Source organism: Podarcis bocagei (assembly GCF_964188305.1).
Source record: "Podarcis bocagei genome assembly, chromosome: 2".
Lineage (NCBI taxonomy): Eukaryota > Metazoa > Chordata > Lepidosauria > Squamata > Lacertidae > Podarcis > Podarcis bocagei.
This window is the reverse complement of record NC_138126.1, coordinates 113,863,920-113,891,257: the sequence shown is the minus strand read 5'-3', so window position 1 is coordinate 113,891,257 and position 27,338 is coordinate 113,863,920. Positions and strand designations below refer to the sequence as shown.

Sequence of the window (27,338 nt, the reverse complement as noted above, 5' to 3'; positions counted from 1 at the left end):
TCGGAAGGAAGGCCCTCCCACGTTCAGGTCTCCCCCCCCCAAAAAAAAAAAAGTGTGCATAAAACTGGAGCACGGTTCCTGGGGAGATCTAGCTCTTTCTTTCCTTTCTGTCCCCCCCCCCCCTTTTAAGGGAGTGTTAAAACTTGGAGGAGAGGCGGCGGGACCGGTTGATGGTTTTGCTTTGTAATGCTGCTTGCGCTATTGGCTGTCACCCATCCTGGAAGGCACAAGGCAGAGACGCCTCGAGCGGGGAGTGGCGGGGGGTGGGGTGGGAGAGAGAGAGCAGCTCAGCGGTTACCGCTTTGACATCTCATTTACAAGGAGCCACGTGTCTCTGACACCTCCCATTGTGGTCGAGCCCAGAGGAAACCTGAGCCTCGACGGCGCGTTCTTGAGCGCTCGCTGGAGACAGCCGCCTATCCCGCGCCAGAGCGAGCCAGCGCCCCTCTCCGCCTGCCCGCCCCCTTTGCGCTTAACCCCTCGGCTTCCGAACAGAAAGCAAGACGGCGCCTCCAACATCATTGCACCCCACCCCCGTCCCTCTCCGTGCTCTAGCCTTGCCCGTCTTTTTTTGTGCATCCAAATTGCCCGGAGTTGAGATCCTTCTTTTCTCTCCCTGCCTTCCACTTTCCAGAGCATAGGTGCCGGCTCCCTGAGTGCCCGAGCACCCACAAAATTACCCATGAAAGGGGCCGGGCACCCATGGGACATAGCCAAGGGGGGCAGCTCCCCCCCCCCAGATTAAGTAAAACAATAAAAAATACTTAACTGACTGACTAATCACGTCGGTTCTGCCCCACCTAACCAAGTCCTGTCTCCCCTAACAAAACTCCATGCTACACCCATGCAGGCATACACAAATTTCAGTGCCAGAGCCATGCACACTGTAAAAGGCCCCCGTGGTTGCAGGGTCAAGTTGGCACTCCTATTCCTGAGTTTGGCTCCCATTGTCCTTCACCTCTTGCTACTCAAGCAGCTATACAGTGGTACCTCGGGTTACAGACGCTTCAGGTTATAGACGCTTCAGGTTACAGACTCCGCTAACCCAGAAATAGTGCTTCAGGTTAAGAACTTTGCTTCGGGATGAGAACAAAAATCGTGCAGTGGGAGGCCCCATTAGCTAAAGTGGTACCTCAGTTTAAGAGCAGTTTCAGGTTAAGAACAGACCTCCAGAACGAATTAAGTTCTTAACCCGAGGTACCACTGTAGTTGTGTTTCTGGGAAAGAATAGCAGAATCATGGAATTATAAATTTGGAAGGGACCCTGAGGATCGTCTAGTCCAACCCCCTGCAACGCTGGAATATGCAGGTTGTCCCATGTGGGGATCGAACCTGCAACCTTGGCGTGATCAGCACCACGCTCTAACCAACTGAGCTATCCAGACTAGAAAGGCAGGCTGTGCCACGTTGGAGGGTGCATGACTCCAGAGCAACTAATCTGAATCAGTCACTCCACTCTTCCTTTTGCCCCCTCAATAAAAAAATAGGTGGGGACATGTATTTCTTCCTTTTTCCTTTACAACGCATGCTTGTGGGAGAAAAACCCCTCTTCTGTCCACATTTGTGATGCTGTAATTACAGAGCCAGGAAAGGGTGTCGGTGCTTCCAAAACAGGATTAGGGAGCCTCTGGACCACCAGAGTTGGACTACAACTCCCATCATGCTGGTTTCGGCTGATGTGAGGTTGCCGTGTGGCAACTATCTGGTGGGCCAAAAGTTTTTCATTCCTTTTAAACTGTGGGAGAGCCAGGGGCATAGGCAGGGGGGGGACAGCTGCCCCTCCAATCGAGTAAATAAATAAAAATAACTAACTGGCCAATTGCATTGCAGATAACTCAGTTCTGTTCCCCCCAACATAAAGCCTGCCCCCCCATGGCTTCTGTGGGTTCAAAGAAATCCCACACCAGGCAGCCCTCTTTGTTTCCTGGTCAGTTGCTTATCAAATAAGAGCGTGCCAGAAATTCAACAGGGTTGATTTTTGTTCCCTAAGCAAATAGCCTATATATATTTCTGTTTTAGTATTCAAAATGCTGAACTTCATCATGTCTGTAATCCTTACTGCAACCCTGCAAATCGTCTAAAATGAGTTCATAGTAAAATCGATGGACTTTTTTGAAAATACAGTGGTACCTCGGGTTACATACGCTTCGGGTTACATACGCTTCACGTTGCACACTCCGCTAACCCAGAAATAGTGCTTCAGGTTAAGAACTTTGCTTCAGGATGAGAACAGAAATCGGGCTCCGGCAGCGAGGCAGCAGCAGGAGGCCCCATTAGCTAAAGTGGTGCTTCAGGTTAAGAACAGTTTCAGGTTAAGTACGGACCTCCGGAACGAATTAAGAACTTAACCCGAGGTACCACTGTACAAGAAATTGGGAAACTTCTCTGCCTGCAGAGCTGCACCTGTTGGTCTTCTTCTCAGTCTGCAAAGTCTTCTCCGAGCCGGTGCCAACTCCCAGGGGAGTTGTAATTATAAAAAGAAAATCCATCTGAAGGGCACCAGCTTGGCAAAGGCCACGTTATAGGCACAGGAACTCAGCCAGAATAGGTCGGGGCACCCTTACAAAGATACCCTTCGCTCCTACGTTTTATCACAGATACTTCAGTCAATGGGTGATCAATACTTCCTCTTGTTCCTTCAGCTGCTCTTCCATATCCCAAACACCCCCTTGGCTTCCCCGTCACCAACAACCTCCCAGACAAGGACATTGATAGCTCTATTCTTTGTTTGCTACGTGTTCTGTCTCAGGTAAGTGAACCAGAGAATTGCAGAGTTGCAATGCAGGAATATGCAACTGTCCCTTTTTATTATTATTTGGCGATCACTCGTCGCCGAGTAAGATTGTCTTCCATGAACACCATTTTAACAGTGAGTCCGTAAGTGACTGTGGAGGCCAATTCCGGATCCACACATCCTTCCACAGTGGGGACATATGTTTCTGGGCAGGAGTTGATCACAGTTTGGATTTGCCAAGCATGCCTTCCTCTTAACTTTTGTCCTGAGTTTGAGCATCTTCAAAGTCCCATGGGGGGTTCGAACCTGCAACCTTGGCGTTATTAGCACCCTGCACTAACCAACTGTGCTATTCAGGCTGTGTGAATAGGTTTGAAGCCTTAATTTGAAGTACAGTGGTTAAGTACTTAATTCGTTCCGGAGGTCTGTACTTAACCTGAAACTGTTCTTAACCTGAAGCACCACTTTAGCTAATGGGGCCTCCTGCTGCCGTGCCGCCGGAGCACGATTTCTGTTCTCATCCTGAAGCAAAGTTCTTAACCTGAAGCACTATTTCTGGGTTAGCGGAGTCTGTAACCTGAAGCCTATGTAACCTGAAGCGTATGTAACCTGAGGTACCACTGTAGCTTCAATTGAACAAAGTAAATATGCCTAGGATTGCAGCCTTGTTCCAGTATTAGCCTTCCAACATCTGGATCCTCAGCCCAGTTAAACCCAAGGGGATGGATTCCAATTATCCTGGTTTAGTTCTCTCCAACACACATTTGCAAGTATTACCAAGTTTACTTGGTTTAGGATGGCAGGGACTCATCAGGATCATTCAAAACCTCACCACTCCTTTCAAAGTGAATTTACTTCAACGTAATTGAACTGGCGTGCATTGTGAGTCAGTTTAAAATAGAGCTTAGGCTTAAGTGAGTTGCGGTTCGGGGCCTGGTGACCTCGGGTAAAATTTGCACCCTTCCAGGCTTTACCTGTTGTCTTTGTCCATGGAGTTTTCTTGGCAGGGATACTGGAGTGGCTTGCCAGTTCCTCCTCCAGGTGGATCACGTTTGGTCCACTATGACCTGTTCATCTTGGGTGCCCTGCTTGGCATAGCTCATAGCTTCTCTGAGTTATTCAAGCAACTTCGCCACGGCAAGGCAGTGATCCATGAAGAACTGCAAGAAGATCAAACCTCTCCATTCTGAAGGAAATCAGCCCTGAGTGCTCACTGGAAGGACAGATCATGAAGCTGAGGCTCCAATACTTTGGCCACCTCATGAGAAGAGAAGACTCCCTGGAAAAGCCCCTGATGTTGGGAAAGATGGAGGGCACAAGGAGAAGGGGACGACAGAGGACGAGATGGTTGGACAGTGTTCTCGAAGCTACCAGCATGAGTTTGACCAAACTGCGGGAGGCAGTGGAATACAGGAGTGCCTGGCGTGCTCTGGTCCATGGGGTCACGAAGAGTCGGACACGACTAAACGACTAAACAACAACAAGGCTTTACCAGTAACAACTGAAGCCTTATCAGTCCACTTCCTGTAACCCAGGATTCATCAAGCTATATGGAGTGGTGGGTGCATTTGGAATTTTGAGAGAGGGCTGGGGGCGCCAGTGGGGGGGGGGCAGAACACATAATGCCTCCCCATTGTCTTAGAGGGACAACCACCCCATACCCTCCAACATGTCTCAGATGAAAATAGGGATGTGTTGTTGTTGCTGTTATCATCATCATCATCATCAATTTAAAAGCTTCCCTATACAGGGCTGCCTTCAGATGTCTTCCAAAGGTTGTATAGTTACTTATCTACTTGGATTGAGGCTCACATAACACCGTACCCTCCAACAGCTGAGATTCCTACATTGCTTGGGACAGATGGCCTAAGTTTCTATTATTCCTTCACTGAAAATAGGGACACCTTCCAGCATTTCTCCGATGAAAATGGGGGGTGTCCTAAGGAGTAGTGGGAAATTCTAGGATCAGATCTGTAAATCCGAAAATCTGTAGTCTGTCCCTGAAAAATAGGGACACTTAGAGGGCCAGCCACCCCTGACCACTTTATGCTTACCATAGGAAGTCAGCTATGTCCAGCTGCTCCTGATTGTGGAGATAACACAATATCAATTTTACACCGGGGGGGGGGGGAGAGAGAGAGAGAGAGAGAGATGCTGTTGCTGTCTAATACCAACAGAAAGCATTCTTCAGGACCGGGGAAAATACACAAGGTCATTTCACTGTCATTTTACAGAAATTGCTTGGAAGGCACCTGCCAATTTTACCCCACAACTTTCTTTACTGAACTGCTAGAGATGTACTTTTTTAAATAGGAAGGAAGGAAGGAAGGAAGGAAGGGAGGGAGGGAGGGAGGGAGGGAGGGAGGGAAGGAGCCCAGAGCCTGCAGCATCTTCCCACGGGCACCAATGAAGGCCTTTATTGGCACCATGGCATTCATGGGCACTAGCTTGGCGATCCCTGCTGCACCCAGTTAACCTCATGTCTCTAATGCACTAGTACTAGTCAATAAGTTATTTCCTCATGCAGAGGTGCTTGGCTCAACACCAGGGGTAGGCAACCTAAGGCCAGTGGCGTAGTGTGGGTTGTCAGCACCCAGGGCAAGGCAAGTAATTTGCACCCCCTAACCCTAACCCCCAGATGTTGCGCCCGGTGCGGCCGCCCCCCCTGCACCCCCCACGCTACGCCACTGCCTAAGGCCCATGGGCCAGATGCGGCCCAATCGCCTTCTCAATCCGGCCCACGGACGGTCCGGGAATCAGAGTGTTTTTACATGAGTAGAATGTGTGCTTTTATTTAAAATGCATCTCTGGGATATTTGTAGGGCTTGGGAATTTGTTCTCCCCCCCCCCTTTCAAAATATAGTCCGGCCCACCACATTGTCTGAGGGACGGTGGACCGGCCCATGGCTGAAAAAGGTTGCTGCTCAACATTGTCTGGAAGTCACACCCCCAGCCACGCAGCGCTGCTTGTTCCAGATGTGGAGCTGTCTGTAGACACTGGAAGATTCTGTATACACTGGAGATTTACCTTTGCTACACATGTCCCAGGCCTGGGCAGTGGCTTTCAAGCCAGGATTTCTTCTTGGGCACTCAGTTACAATCAATAGACTTTAATCCCACAAAGGGCCAGATCCCTTCCTTCCTTCTTCCTTCTCCCACCCCTCCTCTCTCTCTCTCTCTCTCTCTTTCTCTCGCTCACTCTGATACCCTTGCAAATGCAATCATTGCTGATGTCTTCAAGTGCCAACTTGAATAAAATATTGGGGGGGGGCAGATACGCTCTGGCCCGCAAAATCAATCACACGATGTGGCATGGAAACACAATTTGAACGGCAATGCCCAGCAATGGGGGGGGTGGCCCCCTCAAATATTTTAGGGTGGGGGACAAAGGGACTTCAGCCCGTAGGAGTTGGCTCCTATGTACTCAGATGTAAACCCCATGGAGCCCAATGGGACTTACTCCCAGGTAAGTCTGTGCAGGCTTGGAGCCTTATAAACAGGGTGATACATCTCTGGCAGCCACTGTAAAAAGGTAAAGGGACCCCTGACCATTATGTCCAGTCGCAGACGACTCTGGGATTGCGGCGCTCATCTCGCTTTACTGGCCGAGGGAGCCGGCGTACAGCTTCCGGGTCATGTGGCCAGCATGACTAAGCCGCTTCTGGCGAACCAGAGCAGCGCACGGAAACACCGTTTACCTTCCCGTTTACCTTACCTACCTCTTTATCTACTTGCACTTTGACGTGTTTTCAAACTGCTAGGTTGGCAGGAGCAGGGACCGAGCAATGAGAGCTCACCCCGTGGCGGGGATTCGAACCTTCTGATTGGCAAGTCCTAGGCTCTGTGGTTTAACCCACAACGCCACCCACGTGCCACTGTACTTTGGAACAAACCAATAAATAAGCAGCACTCCCCCCAAAAAGCAGGGTGGGGGTGTTAACAGCAACTCTTTTTTTTCCTGCAGGGGGAAATAAGTCGGGTGGGAGTTTTGCACCTTTCTGTATTTATCTCGGAATCCATGGCATTTGAAAATGAAAAGTGTGGAGGCATCTATTATGTCAATTGTTTTAAACATGATTTCCCCCCTCCCTTCGCTGGGAGTCTAACGCTGCAAATTCCACATAGCTCAAGAGGCATCCCCTGTCCCGCCCCGCCCCACACGCCTTCCCCTTATTTAATGCGCTTTCCCTTCCAATCAGGTGGGGGAAGAGGGAGGGTTAGGGGGTCCAGGTACCTTATTGTTGCATGTATTCATTAACTTAGCAAAGAGGAACAAGGAGGACTGTTACTCATATAGGAGGCACCCTGCCCCCAAGACTATCTAAAGGTTCCATTGTAAAAGGATTAAAAGTCAAAGGCCTCCATCTTATGATTCTTTCATTTAATCTTAGTGGCGCCTAAAAGACATGCTGGATGGATGATCACATTTAGAATATTCTTCGTGCTGGATACCTTTGGACTTCAGGCAAAAGCAAAGGAGTTCCAGAAGGCCATGGCGGGGATGAGAGGGATTTATTATATTTTTATTGTTTTCATGCATCCATAGAGGAGGGGAACTCCGAGGCGATAACAACAAAAATCATAATGCTAAATACAAAATGCAGGGGGCAGATATACTGCATAATTTACCCTCTAGCAGTGCCACTTGGAAGACTTGCAATTCCACAGACAATTTAAAATAGGCCACAATGCGTTGCCGACATCTTCATTCTTTGCTGCTCTCTGCAAGGGGAAAGTGGATGTGATGTGCACAGGCTGCGCGGAAGGATGCCTGAGCAGGATTGAGGAAGGGGCAAGATGGGCTCACAGGATGCTGGAGAAACCCCTCTAAGCAGGAGGTGCCCTGCAGATGTTGTGGGACTCCAATTCCCATCAGCCCCAGCCAGCAGAGGCACAGCCAATGATCAGCGATGATGGATGATCAAATCAAACTACAACATCTCCAGAGTCGTCTTCTTCTTCTCTGCCAATCACTTGTTGCCGAGTAAGATTGTCTTCCATGAACACGGTCTTAACAGTGAGTCCGTAAGTGACTGTGGAGGCCAATTCTGGATCCACACCCTTCCACAGTGGGGACATAGGTTTCTTGGCGGGTATTGATCACACTGAGGGTTTGCCAAGCATACCTTCCTATTAGCACGTTTCTCCCTGAGTTTGAGCGTCTTCAAAGTCCATGACACCTTTGGTCAAGGCTGTTCTCCAGTTGGAGCACTCGCAGGCCAGTATTTCCCAGTTGTCAGTGTTTAGACGACAGTTTTTAGATTTGCCTTGAGAGCGTCTTTAAAGAGGTTTAAAGATCTGCAGGGTAGTGGCTTCCTCGCCCCTGCAGTAAGGTATGCTGGACAACTCTGGTTTTTAGGAAATAAACCAGCACCTTCTCCCCAAAGCCCCCAGACCTGGCTGCACAGGAGGAATGTCACCATCCTGCTGCAGAACATTGGAAGCAAAGAACATTTCCTTTGCATGCAGTGTGGCCATTAAGCTGAAGGGAAGCAAGCAGGATGCCACCCGCTTCACTTCACCTACCATCAAAAGGTGGGGGCAGGAATAAGAACGTAAGAAGAGCACTGTTGGATCAAGCCAATGGCCTGAAGAATCATAGAACTGTAGTGTTGAAATGGTCATCTAGTCCAATCACCTGCAATACAGGAATCTCAGGTAAAGCATCCATGACAGATGGCCATCCGACCATGTAGCCTAGCATTCTGTTCTCACAGTGGCCGGCCTGTCAGAGACCATCTAGCACAGCCTTTCTCAACCTGTGGGTTGTTGAACTACAACTCCCATCACCCCTAGCTAGCAAGGCCATAGCTCAGGGATGATGGGAGTTGTAGTCCAACAACATCTGAGGACCCACAGGTTGAGAACCGCTGATAGCAGGAGCTAAGGTCAAGAACACGCTTCCCTCCTGTGGTTTCCTCAATGAATGCATGTCCATCATCCTCCGATGCACATCTTCCCCCTGCCCAGATTCCTCCTCAACAAGATCACAGTCAGTGTTGCCTGGAAAAGGATGGTGGTCTCAGACTCTCAGAGGCACATCCAGACCCTCTAAGACCATGCTTCCCAACCTTTTTTTGGCCATGTCCCACCTAAGCATCTCTAAAAACCTGATGCCCCCCACATATACCGGTAATTATTATTATTTAAAAAGTGAACTCCTGTTCATGTGAAGGAAGCCTAAAATGACATTAACTTGGTCTAACTCATTCTCAAATTGCCCCTCTTAAAAATAAAATTGCTCTCCTGTGGGGCGTGTGCCCCACGTTGGGAACCACGGCTCTAAGAGGTCCAGAGGAGAGACTCTGATCCAGCTTTTGAGGACCCTAGTCATTTAAAAAAAAAATGATGATGAGAAGGCACATTCCTCATGGTCTAATCTTGTGCCATCATCAGAACCAACATATTTTTCATTCATTTTTATTATGAGCATGTTTAGCTCTTTTATATGACAAAATCGGTATCAGTTAACAAGAACAATTATATCTTTTACCAGATCACATTATCTGCTTACGTTTGAAACTCTAAGATGAAAGTGCCGGTCACATTTGGTCTGGCGTGCATACAGACAGGTTGCAAAACTTGACAAATGGAAAAATAAAAATGGCAATTGTTTAAATTGCTGAAACTCTTTGAGCTTGAGGCTCTGAGCATTCCTGGACTCACACTCCTCTAACTTGCCCTGTGCACAGCCCCTGAGCCCTATTCTACCCTGCTAAAGGTAAAGGTGCCCTGACCGTTAGGACCAGTTGCGGACGACTCTGGGGTTTCGTGCTCATCTCGCTCTATAGGCCAAGGGAGCTGGCGTTTGTCCTCAGACAGCTTCCAGGTCATGTGGCCAGCATGACTAAGCCGCTTCTGGTGAACCAGAGCAGCGCACGGAAATGCCGTTTACCTTCCCTCCAGAGTGGTACCTATTTATCTACTTGCACTTTGATGTGCTTTCAAACTGCTAGGTGGGCAGGAGCTGGATTCGAACAACGGGAGCTCACCCCATTGCGGGGATTCGAACCGCCGACCTTCTGATTGGCAAGCCCTAGGCTCTGTGGTTTAAACCACAGTGCCACCCGCATCCCTATTCCACCCTGCTAGAAACCCATAAATTGCAAGGAGTTGGACTCGGTTTAAGGGTCTGCAGGGGCCAGGGAGGCCTAGGCTGGGGAATATTATTCCAGACTAATTCCCTCCCCCCGAAAGGCACTGCTGGCTATTCTGATAGCTTCAGCGGCCAAAGGAGACAAGAAACAATAATCTCTCTACTCTCCATTTCAGCCCTGATGCCATCATGGGTGATGTCGTCATGAGATGGGCTGGGTACACAGTGAACTAGCCTTGCTTCAGGTATCGCTGGAGGTAGCTGGTTGGCCCTTAATAGAAACAGGGCCCCCATTGGGTCTGATCGAGCCATAGGAGCCAACTCCTAGGGTAGAGGTCCTTTCAACCCCCACATAAAATATTTGAGGGGGCCACCACCACCTCAAAGTTTATGGGCATTGCCACTCAAATGGTGTGCATGCACCCTGTCAAGTGCTTGATTATGTGGGGTGGGACTTACCTGGACCCCCCAAATATTTTATTCAACTTGGCAGCCTTGGATCCAGCAGGCTTCATCATACATGTTCATTTCTTGCGTTCAGATGATTTTTGTTTACCAGTACAGTGGTACCTTGGTTCTCACGCCTTGGTACTCAAACACCTTTGTTCTCAAATGCCGAAAACCCGGAAGGAAGCATTTCGGTTTCCGAACATTTTTCAAAAGCCAAACATCCGTTGTGGCTGTCAGCTGTTGTTTCCAGGGTGCCTCCACCAATCAGAAGCTGCACCTTAGTTTTTGAATATTTTGTAAGTCAAACGGACTTCCAGAACAGATTAAGTTTGGTGCTTTTGTTTTTGCATTTTTGTTTTTGAGGCTTTTTCGGTTAATTTGTTTTTGTGACTGTGTGGAACCCAGTTCAGCTACTGATTGATTGATTGTGTTACTGCGGAAATGAATAAAAGCCCCCCATCCAAACAATGACTATCATCAGTGCAGGTAAGGAAAAAAATATATTTTTATCATCTACAGCAGTGTTTCCCAAACGTTTTTGGGCAACGGCACACCTGTTTACCGGAAAAAAATCTCGCGGCACACCACCATTAAAGCCCCGCCCCGTGACGTCAGCGCGCAGCGTCACGCCGGGAGGGACGCACAAAAGTGAAAGTTTTTTTCCCTCCCCCTTGCCGGGGTGGGAGGAGGCAGCAGAGCGAGGGACTGAGGGACGGCGGCAGCTGAGGCGGTGGCGGCTGTTGTGGTGGTGGCGGCGATAGCGGGCGGAGGAGGGGGCGGCGGCGGGAGTTGCTGCTGCTGCTGTTGCTGCTGCTGCCCGGACATGCCGGCCTCCTCCTCCTCCGCTGTCTCGCGCTCCTCCCTTTTGCGCGCGCTGCCCCGCCGCTCGGCACCACCACCGCGGAGCCGCCCCCGGCTCGACGCGGATCCTCGCCGCCGCCGCCTCTCGCCGCCCGACTCACCCGCCTCCCTCCCACGGCACACCAGCCGATGTCTCACGGCACAGTAGTGTGCCGCGGAACACCGGTTGGGAAACACTGATCTACAGTCCTGTCTTATTTATTTTATAGTACAGCACATTGATTATTGCTTTCACTTTATGGATCAATGGTCTTGTTAGATAGTAAAATTCATGTTAAATTGCTGTTTTAGGGGTTGTTTTTAGAAGTCTGGAACGGATTAATCTGTTTGCATTACTTTCCACGGGAAAGCACGCTTTGGTTTTGGAATAGACTTCCGTAACAGATTAAGTTTGAGAACCAAGGTATCTGCCAAACTCAGGAAGGGAGTACCTAGGAAATTTATTTTCCTCCCAGAGACCTTGGAGTGCCGAAGTAACTGCTTTTGCATAACTACAATGTCCTGACATTTTAATACACTGGTTGTGTTATCACAGAAGCTTGTGCATCTCCTGCTCTGTGCTGGCGCTCTCCTGCTATTACTTAATTAAACCAAATTAAAAGATCAAATTCTACATCTTTCCAGCCACCATTCGGCAAGATTAATTTGGGGCCATACGGGTCTATCGTGCCCTGTAGCCCTACTCTGCGATTCTTCTGAGTGTTCTTTCCATGGAAGAAGAGGAGAGGGGAAGTGGTGGGCTGGCTTTCAATCCTACTGGGGGCTTAGACATCTCTACAAAGGCTTATATACTGCATCCTCATTCTGCATCGCAGCTGAAGCTCAGTATGAGAGTGGAGGCACTGAGGTTGTGCAGAGAAGTATAGCCACCAGCAGGGTCACCATCTCATGAGGTGTTATTTATGCCTGTATAAGGATGTGGGTGGTGCTGTGGTCTAAACCACTGATTGGAAGGACGGCGGTTTGAATCCCCACAACGAGGTGAGCTCCCGTTGCTCGGTCCCTGCTCCTGCCCACCTAGCAATTCGAAAGCACGTCAAAGTGCAAGTAGATAAATAGGTACCACTCCGGTGGAAAGGTAAATGGTGTTTCCGTGCGCTGCTCTGGTTCGCCAGAAGCGGCTTAGTCATGCTGGCCACATGACCCGGAAGCTGTACGCCGGCTCCCTCGTCCAATAAAGCGAGATGAGCGCCGCAACCCCAGAGTCGGCCATGACTGGACCGTTACCCTTTACCTTTAAGGGCTCAACCACAGTTCTGTTTGCCCCATCGCTCCGCTTCCCACAGAAGTCCGCTCTTTGCTGCTGAATTGGAACAAACAGCAATTGGGCTTTCTGTGGATTGTGGTTTGTTCCGATTCAGTGGTAAATAGGAGGCTGAGAGGCAGAGGTGAAGCAACCTGCTCCGGTACCTGGAGCGGCGCTCATCCCAGGGGGCGTGGCGCATGTCCCAGGGAGCATGACATGCTGCCCGTGGGGGAGGGATGCAAGGCGAGTGGCGTGCTGCCAATCTGGGGGTTTGCTTTTTGTCACCCCTCCTTTGGAATGGTACCTGGGGCGGACCGCCCCCCCCCCTCAGAATGCCCCAGCTGAGAGGAGATATGATAGCCATCTTCTAATATCTCAAGGGCTGTTACGTGGAAGATGGAGCAAGCTTGCTTTCTCCTGCTCTGGAAGGTAGGACTTGAACCAATGGATTCAAGTTACAAGGAAGGAGACTCTGACTAAACATCAGGAGAAACCTTCTGACATTAAGAGCGGTTCGACAGTGGAACAGTCTCCCTTGGAAGGTAAGTGGACTCTCCTTCCTTGGAGGTTATTAAGCAGAGGTTGGGTGGCCAGATGTCATGGATGCTTTAGCTGATATTCCTGCATTGCAGGGGGTTGGACTAGATGACCCTTGGTGTCCCTTCCAACTCTACAATTCTATGATTCTATCCCTCCCTGAAGAAAGCAGCGGGGCAGAGGAGAAACTGCTTGGACCCATGCATAGAAAGTGGGCAAGCAGAACTATAGCAGCTGCAGCATTTGCACTGAAAGCTCGCCTCTCCTTTGGGTGATGCTCAGTGGCAGCCAAAGGGAAGCACAGTGCAGAAGACCACCCCCCAAGTGGGCTCTTACTGCTGGAATGCAGGTGGCGCTGTGGTCTAAACCACTGAGCCTCTTGGGCTTGCTGATCAGAAGGTTGGCGGTTTGAATCCCCGCGACGGAGTGAGCTCCCTTTGCTCTGTCCCAGCTTCTGCCAACCTAGTAGTTCGAAAGCACGCCAGTGCAAGCAGATAAGTAGGTACAGCTGTGGCGGGAAGGTAAGAAGCGTTTCCATGTGCTCTGGTTTCCGTCACGGTGCTCCGTTGAGCCAGAAGCGGTTTAGTCATGCTGGCCACATGACCAGGAAAGATGTCTGTGGACAAACGCCGGCTCCCTTGGCCTGAAAACGAGATGAGCACTACAACCTCACAGTTGCCTTTGACGGGACTTAACCGTCCAGGGGTCCTTTACCTTTACCTTTTATTGCTGGACTTCCCCTTGTTTATTACCATTTTTGACCAGCCTCATCCTGTAAGGACAGGGAGGGGGGGAAGCAAGAACATTGCAAGAACATTCCAATAAAAATAACTCAAGGGCACATCCAAAGTACAACAGTTGCGCTGCAGTTTTTTTTAAAACGAGGTATAGCTATTAAAAGTAAGCTCGCCCAAAATGAAATAATAATAATTACTATTATGATAAAAACAACTTTCCAGAAAATGCTCGGGTTTAGATTCTGCCAAGTCTCCAAACAAAGGGAGTTCCACAACTGTTGAGCAGCCACCGAGAAAGCCTGTCTGTGTACCCTGGTGGTGTAGACTTGGCACCCGGATGGTATAATCAAGGGGGCATTCTTGGTTGGTTTTCAATACCGTGAAAGGAAGAGGTGGGTCTCCGAAGGTATGTGGGGCAGAAGCAGCTATTTAGGGCTCGAATTGTGTTTGGAAAGTAATCGGAAACCAAGCCCGGTGCTGGCAACGCCAGGCGAAGAGTGTAGCATTCATTGTCACGCTTGTAAGATCCCCGGGTCTCGTATGAAAAGGAGATATTTCAGCTCAGACATTTGGCACGGTTTTTTCCACTGGAAGTCGAAATAGCTACCATGACATCACCATCCTGAAACTGTAACTCTGGCGCTTGCCTACGGAGCCAAACCAAAGCTGCGCTGGCAAGGGGAAGCCGCTGCCCCCTGCTAGCACTGTGCTAGGAATAGACTCAAAACATCGTGAATGGGGGCCCACACTCTTTCCTGACTGCCCACTGAGTTCCCCCACCACTGCCATCGTCTCTATGCACATGGAAGGCCCACGGGGAACTTTGCTATATGCAGAGGCTGCAGAATTCGATACGTTTCCATCTTCCTTTTAAAGCCAGGATGAAGATAGGCCTTTTCATTTCCGACACACACACACACACCCCTTACTAGCCAAGGAAGGAGTAGAGGATAGAATTCCATTCTAAAGCAAAGGCTGAAACAAGAACTCTTCCAGCACCCTGAGATCTCCCCCCCCCCCGACCAACCTCTTTCCAATTACTGGAATCATACCCTCCAACGTTTCTCCAATGAAAATAGGGACAAGCAGGTGGTGCTGTGGGTTAAACCACAGAGCCTAGGACTTTCCGATCAGAAGGTCGGCGGCTCGAATCCCTGCGACAGGGTGAGCTCCCGTTGCTCGGTCCCTGCTCCTGCCAACCTAGCAGTTCGAAAGCACATCAGAGTGCAAGTAGATAAATAGGTACCACTCTGGCGGGAAGGTAAACGGCGATTCCGTGCACTGCTCTGGTTCGCCAGAAGCAGCTTAGTCATGCTGGCCACATGACCCGGAAGCTGTACGCTGGCTCCCTTGGCCAATAAAGCGAGATGAGCGCTGCAACCCCAGAGTCGGTCACGACTGGACCTAATGGTCAGGGGTCCCCTTTACCTTACTATTCCATAACAAAAATAATAATTTTATTATTTATACTCCACGCAACGGACAGGGTTGCCCCAGCCACTTTGGGCAGCTTCCAACACATATCAAAACATAATAAAACATTAAACGTTTTGTTAAAAAAGCTTCCCTATGCAGGGCTGCCTTCAGATGTCTTCTAAAGGTTGTATAGCTACTTATCTCCTTGGCTTGAGGATCACGTGACTCCATACCCTCCAGCATTTCTCCAGTGAAAATAGAGACATCCTAAGAAAACACCGTGAAAACACCTCCATCGTTCTCTTAGAATGGCAATGGCACCCTCCTGAGAGGTGAGTTCCGAAAACTGAGTTCTGGCGAGTTCCAGCTGTGGCAGGGGGGAGCCATAGGAAAGTCCTATTCCATACCCTTCAACTTTTCTTTGATGAAAATAGGGACGTCCTAAGGAAAAGTGGGACATTCTGGGATCAAATCAGAAATCATGATAGCTTCTGTAAATCTAGGACTATCCCTGGAAAATAGGGGCACTGGTAAAGTTATCAGATTTTTTTCAATGAATCCAGGGACAATTTTCAACTTCCCGCTAAATAGATGGATTTTGTCAGGGGGCTGATTTGTAAATCCGGGAAATGGGGACGTCCCCGGGAAATGGGGACGTCTGGCAACCTTACACTTGGTGGGTCTTATAGTGTCAAAATCCCAGTTCACACAATTCATCTGCTAGCCTTTTCCAAGTTCATTTTATTGGGCCAGCTTATTTTTTCCCCTGCTGTAGTTGCAGGATAATATGTTGCTCTTGATAGGACTTCAAATATCAAGCCATCATACTGTCTGCTTGGCTCACTCTTGGCATTTGGTTAGACCCTGATGTCCTTGGCAGGTAAGATATAGGATTTCTTTCATCATGGACTTTGCTACTAGGCCTTCCAAGTCACTCAGCATTGTCAGCAAAGTACTTTCTGGTAATCTCTGAAACATTTCTAAAGCAGACCATGATCCAATATAACATGAGATTTCTTGCTGTTCTGAATCTCCAAAGCTTATTTATTTTGTCACACTTACCCAGCCCTCCTCCCCACCGACAGCTTCTGAAGCCTATTTTCAGATGCTGTTAGAGAAGTGTGCACAGCAGGACTGTAAGATTTAACTCCCTCTCTAACTCTGAAATGTATTGTTTGGCTTCGTGATACGGTGTCCTACTTGGACCAAACTTCTTCTTTTTTCTGGGAACATACTCAGCTACTGGGCCAAAACTCAAAAGTCTTATTAGAAGATGCTGGCACTATAATGGCAATTAGTCCAAATATTTTCCTCTTAGCATGACCACCAAGGGATTATCATCTGAAAAAGGTACACCACATATATATCTGTAAAAGGTTTCACATGCTTTTTTTAAAGGCACGCACCTTGCATTTTTCTGCTTCAGTAAAGATCTCAGGAGCAGAATGACATTTGTACAGTGGTACCTCGGGTTAAGTACTTAATTCGTTCCAGAGGTCTGTTCTTAACCTGAAGCACCACTTTAGCTAATAGGGCCTCCTGCTGCCGCCGCACCGCCAGAACCCGATTTCTGTTCTTATCCTGAAGCAAATTTCTTAATCTGAAGCACTATTTCTGGGTTAGCGGAGTGTGTAACCTGAAGCGTATGTAACCCGAGGTACCACTGTATACATTCTGAACCAAGCAACCTAGCCCACAACTGCTTCCATCAGTGCTAACCATTGTTGTTTTATTCTTATTTATTTCTAAATGCTTTTTATTTAGTTTTCAAAAACACAAACAAATAAAATAAATACTCAAATATTCTACAATCATATGTCTACTTATTTTCTAAATGCTCTATCGCGTGTGGACTTTCCTCCCTCCCTTCAACAGGTTTTCGTATTATTCTCTTTTTCCCACAGGTTCTTAATTACATTCTATACACGTCAGAAAAAATGGTTGAATATATAGAATTAGCAAATATTCCCTGAGAAAATCACACACGCAGAAGAATCCCCAAAAGCCATTTTGACTCTAAATATTTCATCTGCAGAAGAAAATATATTGGAGATACCTTTCCCAATAGTTCTTCCACTTAGAAATCCTACAAATTCTGTTTTAAGGGCGTATTTTGTGTATGACTACAGTGGGCCTGTGACCTGGAATCAAGAACTAACGTATTTACCATCTCAAAAGAATGGCCAGACTGCCCAGGTAATGCAATCAGTAAAACATTATCAGGTTTCTTGGCAGACAGGAGAGAAGCCACGCTCTCAGATTTCTGCGGCAGACTGTCTCTTTCTGTGATACCTTTTGGGTGGTCTTTGGCTAAGGGGTGGGACAATTTCAAAAGTCTTTAAAGGGGCTTGCACACCTTTGTACTGGGTCTCTCACCTCCTTGCAAGGGGGCGGTGACTGTGTTGCAACAGACAAATAAAAATCTGCTTTGTTTTCAATGTATCCTGCCCCCATCCATTCTTCTCTGACTGATCGTGGACTTAGGGGACTCGGAGTCCCTTGGGTAACTGGGCAACAAAAGCCAACCCCCAATTTTTCTACAACAGTTGACATCATAAAGCTGTTAAGACTGGGAAACTGGCGATCACGTCCTTCGTCTTTGTAAACACAGTCTCTGCATCTGCCCCAAACCAGGATGTGGTGGTAGGTTTAGGGCAGCTTTCTCCAGCCTCATAGGGTGGCGCTGTGGGTTAAACCACAGAGCCTAGGACTTGCTGATCAGAAGGTCGGCGGTTCAGATCCCCGTGATGGGGTGAGCTCCCGTTGCTCAGTCCCAGCTCCTGCCAACCTAGCAGTTCGAAAGCACGAAGTGCAAGTAGATAAATAGGTACCGCTCCAGCAGGAAGGTGAACAGCATTTCCGTGTGCTGCTCTGGTTCGCCAAAAGCGGCTTAGTCATGCTGACCACATGACCCGGAAGCAGTACGCTGGCTCCCTCGGCCAATAAAGCGAGATGAGCGCCGCAACCCTAGAGTCGGGCACGACTGGACCTAATGGTCAGGGGTCCCTTTACTCTCCAGCCTCGTATCTTCCCGATGTTTTGGATTACAACTCCCATCAACCCCACCCGGCATGGCTAATGGTCAGAGATGATGGGATGATGGTCAGTCAATGATAGGATGATGGTCAGTCGATGATGACGATGGTCAGTTGATGACATCATCAGTGCCAACTGGAGGGCACCACACTAACTACCCCTCGTTTGGTCCACTGTGGAGATCTCTTGCAAACATCAACATCAGTTTTGCAGTGTTGATTGGTGCTTTCAGCTTTCTGAAGCCTTCCATAGATAGTATACATACTTCTCCTTATTTAGTTTAGCTCTTGATTTATGGATCCTATTCCAGGCCATGGGTGGCATGTTGTCATTGTCTTCCCATCCAATGTGTCATTTATTAGGATGTTGTCAATGAAGACGACGACACCCTTTATGTCTCTGAGACGTCTGCCTCTGAAAATTTCATATGCCCATGTGATCCCAAACGGTAAGCATTGAAAACAAAAACTAATGCGTTTTAAGTTTGGCATTCTGGTTTGTCGGAGTTATTTGCCCCAAACTGCTTGAAACATTCAGTATTTGAAAATAAATACTTCTGACTTCTCTCACTCTCAAGAGTAGGTCCTCTAGCATTTTTTACCCCTGACTACAACTGCATAAATTCCCATTTTGATTGATGAACTGGGAACATTGGTGCACATCACATGTGGGCTCAATGATTTAATTACGTCATGTTCTTTCATCCTTTCCAGGTCCAATTCTACCTTGTGGAGTGAAGGGAGAAGAGATTCTGCAGGGTGTTTGCATGTTGTGTGGCTTGGCATCTAGCCTTAAAACAAAGTCCACAGGATCACTTTTTAGTGGACCAGTGTGTCTCCAAATGCTCCTACAGTGGTACCTTGGTTCCCAAACTTAATCCGTTCTGGAAGTCTGTTCCAAAACCAAAGCGTTCCAAATCCAAGGCATGCTTTTCCATAGAAAGTAATGCAAAATGGATTAATCTGTTCCAGATTTTTAAAAACAACCCCTAAAACAACAATTTAACATGAATTTGACTATCTAATGAGACTGTTGATCCATAAAATGAAAGCAATAAGCAATGTACTGTACTATAAGATAAATAAGACAGTATTGTAGATGATAAAAATCAAAATTATTTTTTTTCTTATGTGCACTGATGATAGTCATTGTTTGGGGGCTTTTATCCATTTCTGCAGTCACACAATTAATCAGTAGCTGAACTGGGTTCCACACACAGTTACAAAAACAAGTCACAAGCCACAGTCACAAAAATGAAGTCACAAGCCACAGTCACGGTCAAAATAACAAAAAAGCCACACAAACAAAAACACAAAAAATAGCAAAAACCAAAGCTCCAAATATGACCTCTGTGTTGTGTGGGTGCTGGGGACTCAACAGCCGACAGACTCAACAGGAAGCCTCTGATTAGCAGCAGGAGACCCGATTTACAAATGGAACACACTCGACAGGAAGCAATTACATGTTCTGCTTCCAAGGCAAAGTTCACAAACCAAAACACCTACTTCTAGGTTTGCAGCGTTCTATTTCCAAGTTGTTCATAAACTAAAGGTAAAGGTAAAGGACCCCTGGCAGTTAAGTCCAGTTGTGAACGACTCTGGGGTTGCAGCACTCATCTTGCTTTACTGGCCGAAGGAGCCGACGTTTGTCTGCAGACAGTTTTTCTGGGTCATGTGGCCAGCATGAATAAGCCGCTTCTGGCAAAACCAGTGCACGGAAACACCGTTTACTTGCCCGCCAGAGCAGTACCTATTTATCTACTTGCACTTTGACGTGTTTTTGAACTGCTAGGTGGGCAGGAGCAGGGACCGAGCAACAGGCGCTCACCCCGTCCCAGGGATTCGAACTGCTGACCAGAGGCTCAGTGGTTTAGACCACAGTGCCACCAGCGTCACCTGTTCAGAAACTTAGCTGTTCTAAAACCAAGGTACTTCATTCACCGTTTTCACTCATCCCATTGGGGTAGCTTGGAGATTATCCAAGTTCTGACTTTGAATCACATACATGTTGAACGCAAACTGTTCCTCTGATTACCTTGTCTGACTGATAAAACATCCAAGAAACCACACCCTGAGCTGCGTAAAATGATATCTGTCTTATGCAGGTTTCTGAATCCTGTGCAGGTCTCCTCTGAAATAACTGTGACATTAGTTCTTGAATCAATTTTGTAGTTAACAGGTATCCCACAAATAGTTTTAAGTTTATTCTTCACAGAGACCAGTGCCTAAGGGGAAAAAATGCCATCTATTATGCTGCTTGGTAAAACACATACAGTGGTACCTGGGGTTACATACGCTTCAGGTTACATACGCTTCAAGTTACACACTCCGCTAACCCAGAAATAATGCTTCAGGTTAAGAACTTTGCTTCAGGATAAGAACAGAAATCGGGCTCCGGCGGCACGGCAGCAGCAGGAGGCCCCATTAAAGTGGTGCTTCAGGTTAAGAACAGTTTCAGGTTAAGAACGGACCTCCGGAACGAATTAAGTACTTAACCTGAGGTATAATAATAATAATAATAATAATAATAATAATAATAATAATAATAATAATATATTTATTATTTATACCCCACCCATCTGGCTGGGTTTCCCCATCCACTCTGGGTGGCTCCCAACAGAATTAATGATGATGATGATGATGATAAAGCGATAAAATATCAGATATTTGAAACTTCCCTAAACAATAGCAAAAGCCCCTTTTCTGTTTTGTTTTACACATCCTGCACTGTGCTTCTCTAGTTGAGCAAACGCCTTGGCGCGTAAAGCGAGATGAGTGCCGCAACCCCAGAGTCGTCCGCGACTGGACTTAATGGTCAGGGGTCCCTTTAGCTGTACCTTTAGGCCCTCTCTTAACTGCATTGTTTTGGAAGACCCATCATCTAGCATTGTCTTTCTCTAATGGGTCTCTCTTTTAAAAAAATAAAAATAAAAAATAAGCAAATTCACAGTATTCAGCCTCTTAATGCAAGGTCCTGAAGAAAAAAAATCACCTTCCACTGGCTTCTGAGCAAATTGATAGAAGTCCTCTCATATACCAAATTCCTCTTGTGGATGAAATGGGCATCAAGTTTGGCCAAAACACTCTCATAGGTGTGCTTGCGACTTTCGTAAGAAAAGCTAAAGGGTTTATAAACATCACTGGCTACTTTCCCTATATCCTAAATGGGTAAAACGTAGGTGGAATCTACACACATATTTGAAAAAGCTGTGAAAATGCTTTTTTAAAAAAGTTTAAAAATATATTTTGAATTTGCCATAGCTCACTGTCGCCATCTAGTGGCACATGTGTGTCTTGCACTTTACAACACACTTTAAATGTTTCATTTGCAGCTGCATAGCGGAGTCCCCACTTGCACTATTCCTTCCTCTTTGTGGAGTTTTGTGGCCAGTCAAAAGCAGGCACAACTTTCTTTCCCAAAAAAATAATTTCCAGTGGAATTACTAAAGCTGAAGGCTTCAGATTGCAGGGGAAATAATGCCATTTTCTTTGCCTTGTTAGTAATTTGTGGGTTTGAAACTTGGCTTCTGACACCATGTTGCGGAAGGCATAAAAGACATACCAGTCAGGATCTTAGACAATAAGTTATTGTCTCTCCAGCAAGAATACATCAGACCCAGGCCACTCCTGTCTCCACCCAGTCTACTGCCACCTAGTGATCAAAGTATATCATAACATTATCCACACCATTTCTAATAACTAATGGGCCTTATAGCTTGTTTTCCAGTTTTTAAGTAATCATGACCACCAAAACAACAGTACAGTCGTACCTTGGTTTTCGAACAGCTTAGTTCTCGAACATTTTGGCTCCCAAATGCCGCAAACCCGGAAGTGACTGTTTCAGTTTGCGAACGATTTTTGGAAGCCGAACGTCCGATGGAGCTTCTGCAGCTTCGTGCAGCCAATCAGAAGCCGCACTTTGGTTTCCGAACGTTTTGGAAGCTGAGCAGACATCCAGAACGGATTCCGTTCAACTTCCAAGGTACGACTGTATGTCTCATATTTCTAAAGAACAACCTAACCTTAGTAGATAGGGATTTTTAAATGGCATGTTCTCAGGTGATTCCAAAATCACTCTGTACTTGCTACCCTGTACCTCCCACATTTTTGAATTTGAAAACAGGTCTGACTTAGGACACGGCTACATTAGTAAAGAAAAAGCATTTTATATGTGTTATAAGAGTGGTGCTGTGGGTTAAACCACAGAGCCTAGGACTTGCCGATCAGAAGGTCGGCGGTTCGAATCCCTGCAACGAGGTGAGCGCCCGTTGCTCGGTCCCTGCTCCTGCCAACCTAGCTGTTCAAAAGCACATCAAAGTGCAAGTTGATAAATAGGTACCACTCTGGCGGGAAGGTAAACAGCGTTTCTGTGTGCTGCTCTGGTTCACCAGAAGCGGCTTAGTCATGCTGGCCACACGACCCGGAAGCTGTACGGCGGCTCCTTCAGCCAGTAAAGTGAGATGAGCACCGCAACCCCAAAGTCGGTCACAACTGGATCTAATGGTCAGGGGTCCCTTTACCTTTACCACTGCAACACCAGATTGTGCTGTGGAGTCCCGTCTTTCGCGAACGCAATTTCCCCCTTTGAGGTTCACAATGGGTTTTTCTGAAACACTTTTTTTTTATGTGTCCTGCCTAAATTTGACTGCATCTGTAATTGTGTCTACCCACCGAAATGATCAAATCATGTCCATACCAGGTTTTCTACTCAGAGCAATTCTGCACGTGAGCACTGTGCTTTGGCCAGTCACAAACGAGAAGATGACAAATTCAGAACCAAGACTGTGAATGGCCATAATCACCCAATAATAGCTCTCTCCTTTTTTAAAGACACCAGCATTGTGCAAATGCGTGCTTCTCTGATTTCACACATTACTGTACAAATACAGATCCAAGAGCCCCCTTTTAAAAATGTATTATTATTTATTATTATTAGACACTCAAACTCAGGATGCAAGGGAGAAACATGCTAAGAGGAAGGCAAGCTTGGCAAATCCACACTGTGATCAACTCCCGCCCGGAAACCTATGTCCCCACTGTGGAAGGACATGTGGATCCAGAACTTACGGATTCATTGTTAAAACCGTGTTTATGGAAGACATCAAATCAATCTTTATTACGGTCCAGAGACCCAACAAATCGTTGCAAAGCAATGCACAATTCATACAGCCTACCTCCAGGTTAAACAAGCATTTTGTTCAAAAGATAGGGATCACTGATTCTTGCAAGCACCAATAAAAACTTCGCCACTGCTAATGTTCTAGCGTTTGCCTGGTCTTCCAATAGGAACCTGACATAGTGAGCCTCTGATTTTCCCGGGAAAGGTACCAGCAAGGGTAAGATCAGTTCAGCCCTGGCTTGCTCATATTTTGCACAGTGCAGCAAAATATGTTTATGGAAGACAATCTTATTCAGCTACGAGTGATCACCAAAGAAGATTTTTTATTATTATTACTATTACTACTACTACTACTACTACTACTACTACTACTATTATTATTATTATTATTATTATTATTATTATTATTATTATTATTATTATTATTTTCCATGCTCCCTTGTAGGATTACGGCAGCAGAGAAGATAAGAAAGAGCTGGATTAGGTCTTGAAAATGACAAGGAACACTAAAAGCCAAAAGAGGGAAGCATGGGAGGAAAGGAGGGAGGAGGAGAAAGAGAAGGAGGCAGTGACTAGACTGCTCAAAGGGATTGGTAATGGTATAAAGAGCTTTTCACCTCTGGTCCGCTGGCTCCACTCCAGCGGAGGTAGTTCAGTGAAAGCCACAGTTATCTGATGCCTGCTCACTGGGCTGGACAAAGTGAGTTGTAAGCCCCAGTATGTGTCCAGCTAGCCGAAGATCTGCATCACAAAGCTGACACCATTAATCAACGTGTTTGTTGCCAGCTTCAGAAGAAAAGCCAGAGACGAAAGGGGAGGGGAGAAGGGCGAAAAGAATGATCTAACCACCCTTGCGGAGACCCCCTGGTGCTGGAGTCAGTGCGCACGTGCAGAAAGGGAAAGCCTCGAGGCGCCAGGCCTGAAGATACTTAAGTCCCACGACCGCTGAGGCTTCCACAGCATCACTTAAGCTGTAGGAAAAGGGCCAGACCCCTGGCATACGCCAGTCAAACAGCAAAGGAGTTTTGCCCAACTTTACTGATTCTTCCGTTTTTCAGTGAGGCCGCCAATTGGTATCATTTCTTTTTTGGTTGGTTTATTTTGTAACACAGTGATTAAAGGGAAATGTGTTTTTCATATTAGGTCACCACCGTTTGTGTCTTTGAACCTTGGAAACTTTCATGTCAATTCCATCGCCGTGTCATTGTTTGTAAGCTGCCTTATATAGAGAAATGCCAGAAATGTGTGTGTGTGTGTATTTACTTAATTAAAATTAATTAATATATATTTACTAATATATAAATTATAGATATACAGTGGTACCTCAGATTACAGACGCTTCAGGTTACAGACGCTTCAGGTTACAGACTCCGCTAACCTGGAAATAGTACCTCGGATTAAGAACTTTGCTTCAGAATGAGAACAGAAATCGCATGGCGGCAGCAGGAGGCCCCATTAGCTAAAGTGGTACCTCAGGTTAAGAACAGTTTCAGGTTAAGAACGGACCTCCAGAACAAATTAAGTTCTTAACCCGAGGTACCACTGTATAGATGATAGGTAGATATAGATAGATAGATATAGATAGATAGATAGATAGATAGATAGATAGATAGATAGATAGATTACCCACATTTTTGCTGTAGGCGTCTTTTGAGATGTTGAAGGAAACACACTTGGTGCTTCTATAATGTAGTGCATTTTGAGCATTTCAAAGCACCTCACAGACACCTCTGGGATGACCCTTAGGACATTTCTGTCAGCAGGCCCTCTCAGAGGTGCAGAGAGGCTTGGGCTGCCATTTTTGAGGCCCTGGTAGTCATCATAAAAATAAGAAATGGCCACACATGAAAATAAAACAGAGCACACGAAAAAAAGAGTGACAAGCAATTTGGATTATTTATTTGACAAATACATTTCTAGCATTTTTCAGCTGAGAGACTCTGTCACAGTTTGGCCAGAAAACAAGTCACAAAGCTTATCAAATGTCAACACATATGGAGCTTGCCGAAGTTCTTTTTTCAGGAAACAAACGAATACAGAGCTGATTCTTCTTGTCGTTCATAGCAAAGGAAAAGATTCATGCACTAAAGTTAGGGCTGCCATATGTTCAGATTTTCACGGACATTGCCGTGATTTCAAAGGTGTGTGGGGGGGGGAATATCCAAACAGCAGTGCTTTGTCCTGGATCTTAGGCACGTCAATCATGTTTGTTTTGGTGTGTGTGTGTTTTTTTTTGGGGGGGGAGCTCAAGACCTTTTTGGGGTGTCCTGATTTTTACTTCTTGAAATATGGCAACCCTACTGAAGCCATTCTTCTTGGGGTATTTTCAGGCCACAGAACATGGCTTCTTTTGCATCTTGTAGGAAAGAAAACATCTTCATTCAAGAAAGATTGTTCTTCATTTTCCAAGAGGAGGCCTAATGAAGTGTCATGTGGCCACAAGTTCTGCCTCATACCACACATTCAAAGCCATTGTAAATAAAAACCACAAGGAAACCAGGCAGAGCTGAGCAAGGGGGGTGGTCTTCCCCAATTTAAGCTGTTAGGTCTCTGCTAGGGGCCCATAGATGTCACAGGTGATATTGTTTTAACATGGACTCTTTATGCTATGTATAAGTCCTTTACCTGTTTGTGTGGTGTTCAAATGATTGGAGCTAGTCTAATTGGCATGAAATAGTATTGTTTTGAGAACGTAAGAACAGCTCCATTGGACAAGATGAAAAGTCCAGCATTCTGTGTCATCCAGAGGCCAGCCACATGTCTCTGAGAATCCCTCAAGCAGGATATCACAAGGGCAGCAGCCCTCTCCCATTGTTGCTGTCCAGCAGCTGACATGAAGTGATGGAGGAGGTCCCATGAGGCCTGCACGACTATATGAATGCACAGACCTTCCAAGATACACAGTGGGAGAAAAGCAATGGCAAACCTAGACAGCATCTTAAAAAGCAGAGATGTCACCTTGCTGACAAAGGTCCATATAGTTAAAGCTATGGTTTTCCCAGTAGTGATGTATGGAAGTGAGAGCTGGACCATAAAGAAGGCTGATCGCCAAAGAATTGATGCTTTTGAATTATGGTGCTGGAAGAGACTCTTGAGAGTCCCATGGACTGCAAGAAGATCATTCTGAAGGAAATCAGCCCTGAGTGCTCACTGGAAGGACAGATCGTGAAGCTGAGGCTCCAATACTTTGGCCACCTCATGAGAAGAGAAGACTCTCTGGAAAAGACCCTGATGCTTGGAAAGATGGAGGGCACAAGGAGAAGGGGACGACAGAGGACCAGATGGCTGGACAGCGTTCTCGAAGCTACGAACATGAGTTTGACCAAACTGCGGGAGGCAGTGGAAGACAGGAGTGCCTGGTGTGCTCTGGTCCATGGGGTCGCGAAGAGTCGGACATGACTAAACAACTAAACAACAGCAAATAGTAAATGTCTTCAGTCTACACAGGTTGAATGCCCAGAAATAGCTTTGAATTTCAGAAAAAGGCTGAAGTATGCACACTTATACATTAGATGAGCACACATGTATGACTCAGCCCATTAGTCCTGGCTCCATCCTCCAGTTCTAAAGAGTCGATTCATCTAAAGCTTCTTTTAGCTTCAATAAATTCTCTTCCTCCCCGCCCCCCAACCCAGTCACCAAAAGAGATCTGGGCCTGTTCAAATTGACTGGGTGGTGTAAAGAAAGGCTTCGTGTCGACTAGAGACACATACTAATTAAACTTCTCTTCCCTTTTACTTCTCCTCTCCCTTTTTTGGGAAGCCCCCATGGAATAAACCAAAGATATGTCTATCCCCATAGCTGAGCGGGGTTGTCAAGGTGCAGAACTATGTTCTGCAGACTTATGCATGTGGAAGGGAGTGGGCGACGTCTTCGTCTCAATGGGGCCTTATGTTCAACTAATTTATAGTAAGTAATCTTATTTGCAAAGCATGCCTTTGCAGTTAAAACACACACACACACACACACACCAGCTTAATTGACTTGCATAAAAATCCAACATGTCCACGTTTTTCACACCGGCAGAAATAAATTACAGAGAAGCCCCTTGCACAATAGTTAAGAGGATGCTGTCAGATTTTACTAGGGAGAATGTTTGTAAGCCTA

At 46.7% G+C, this 27,338-nt stretch overlaps 1 long non-coding RNA gene across 1 annotated transcript in view; it reads right to left on the bottom strand.

The window, feature by feature from the left end:
• LOC308580258 overlaps positions 1-27,338 on the bottom strand; it is a 423,078-nt gene that overhangs the window by 203,513 nt on the left and 192,227 nt on the right. The gene's annotated exons all lie outside the window — the stretch shown is intronic.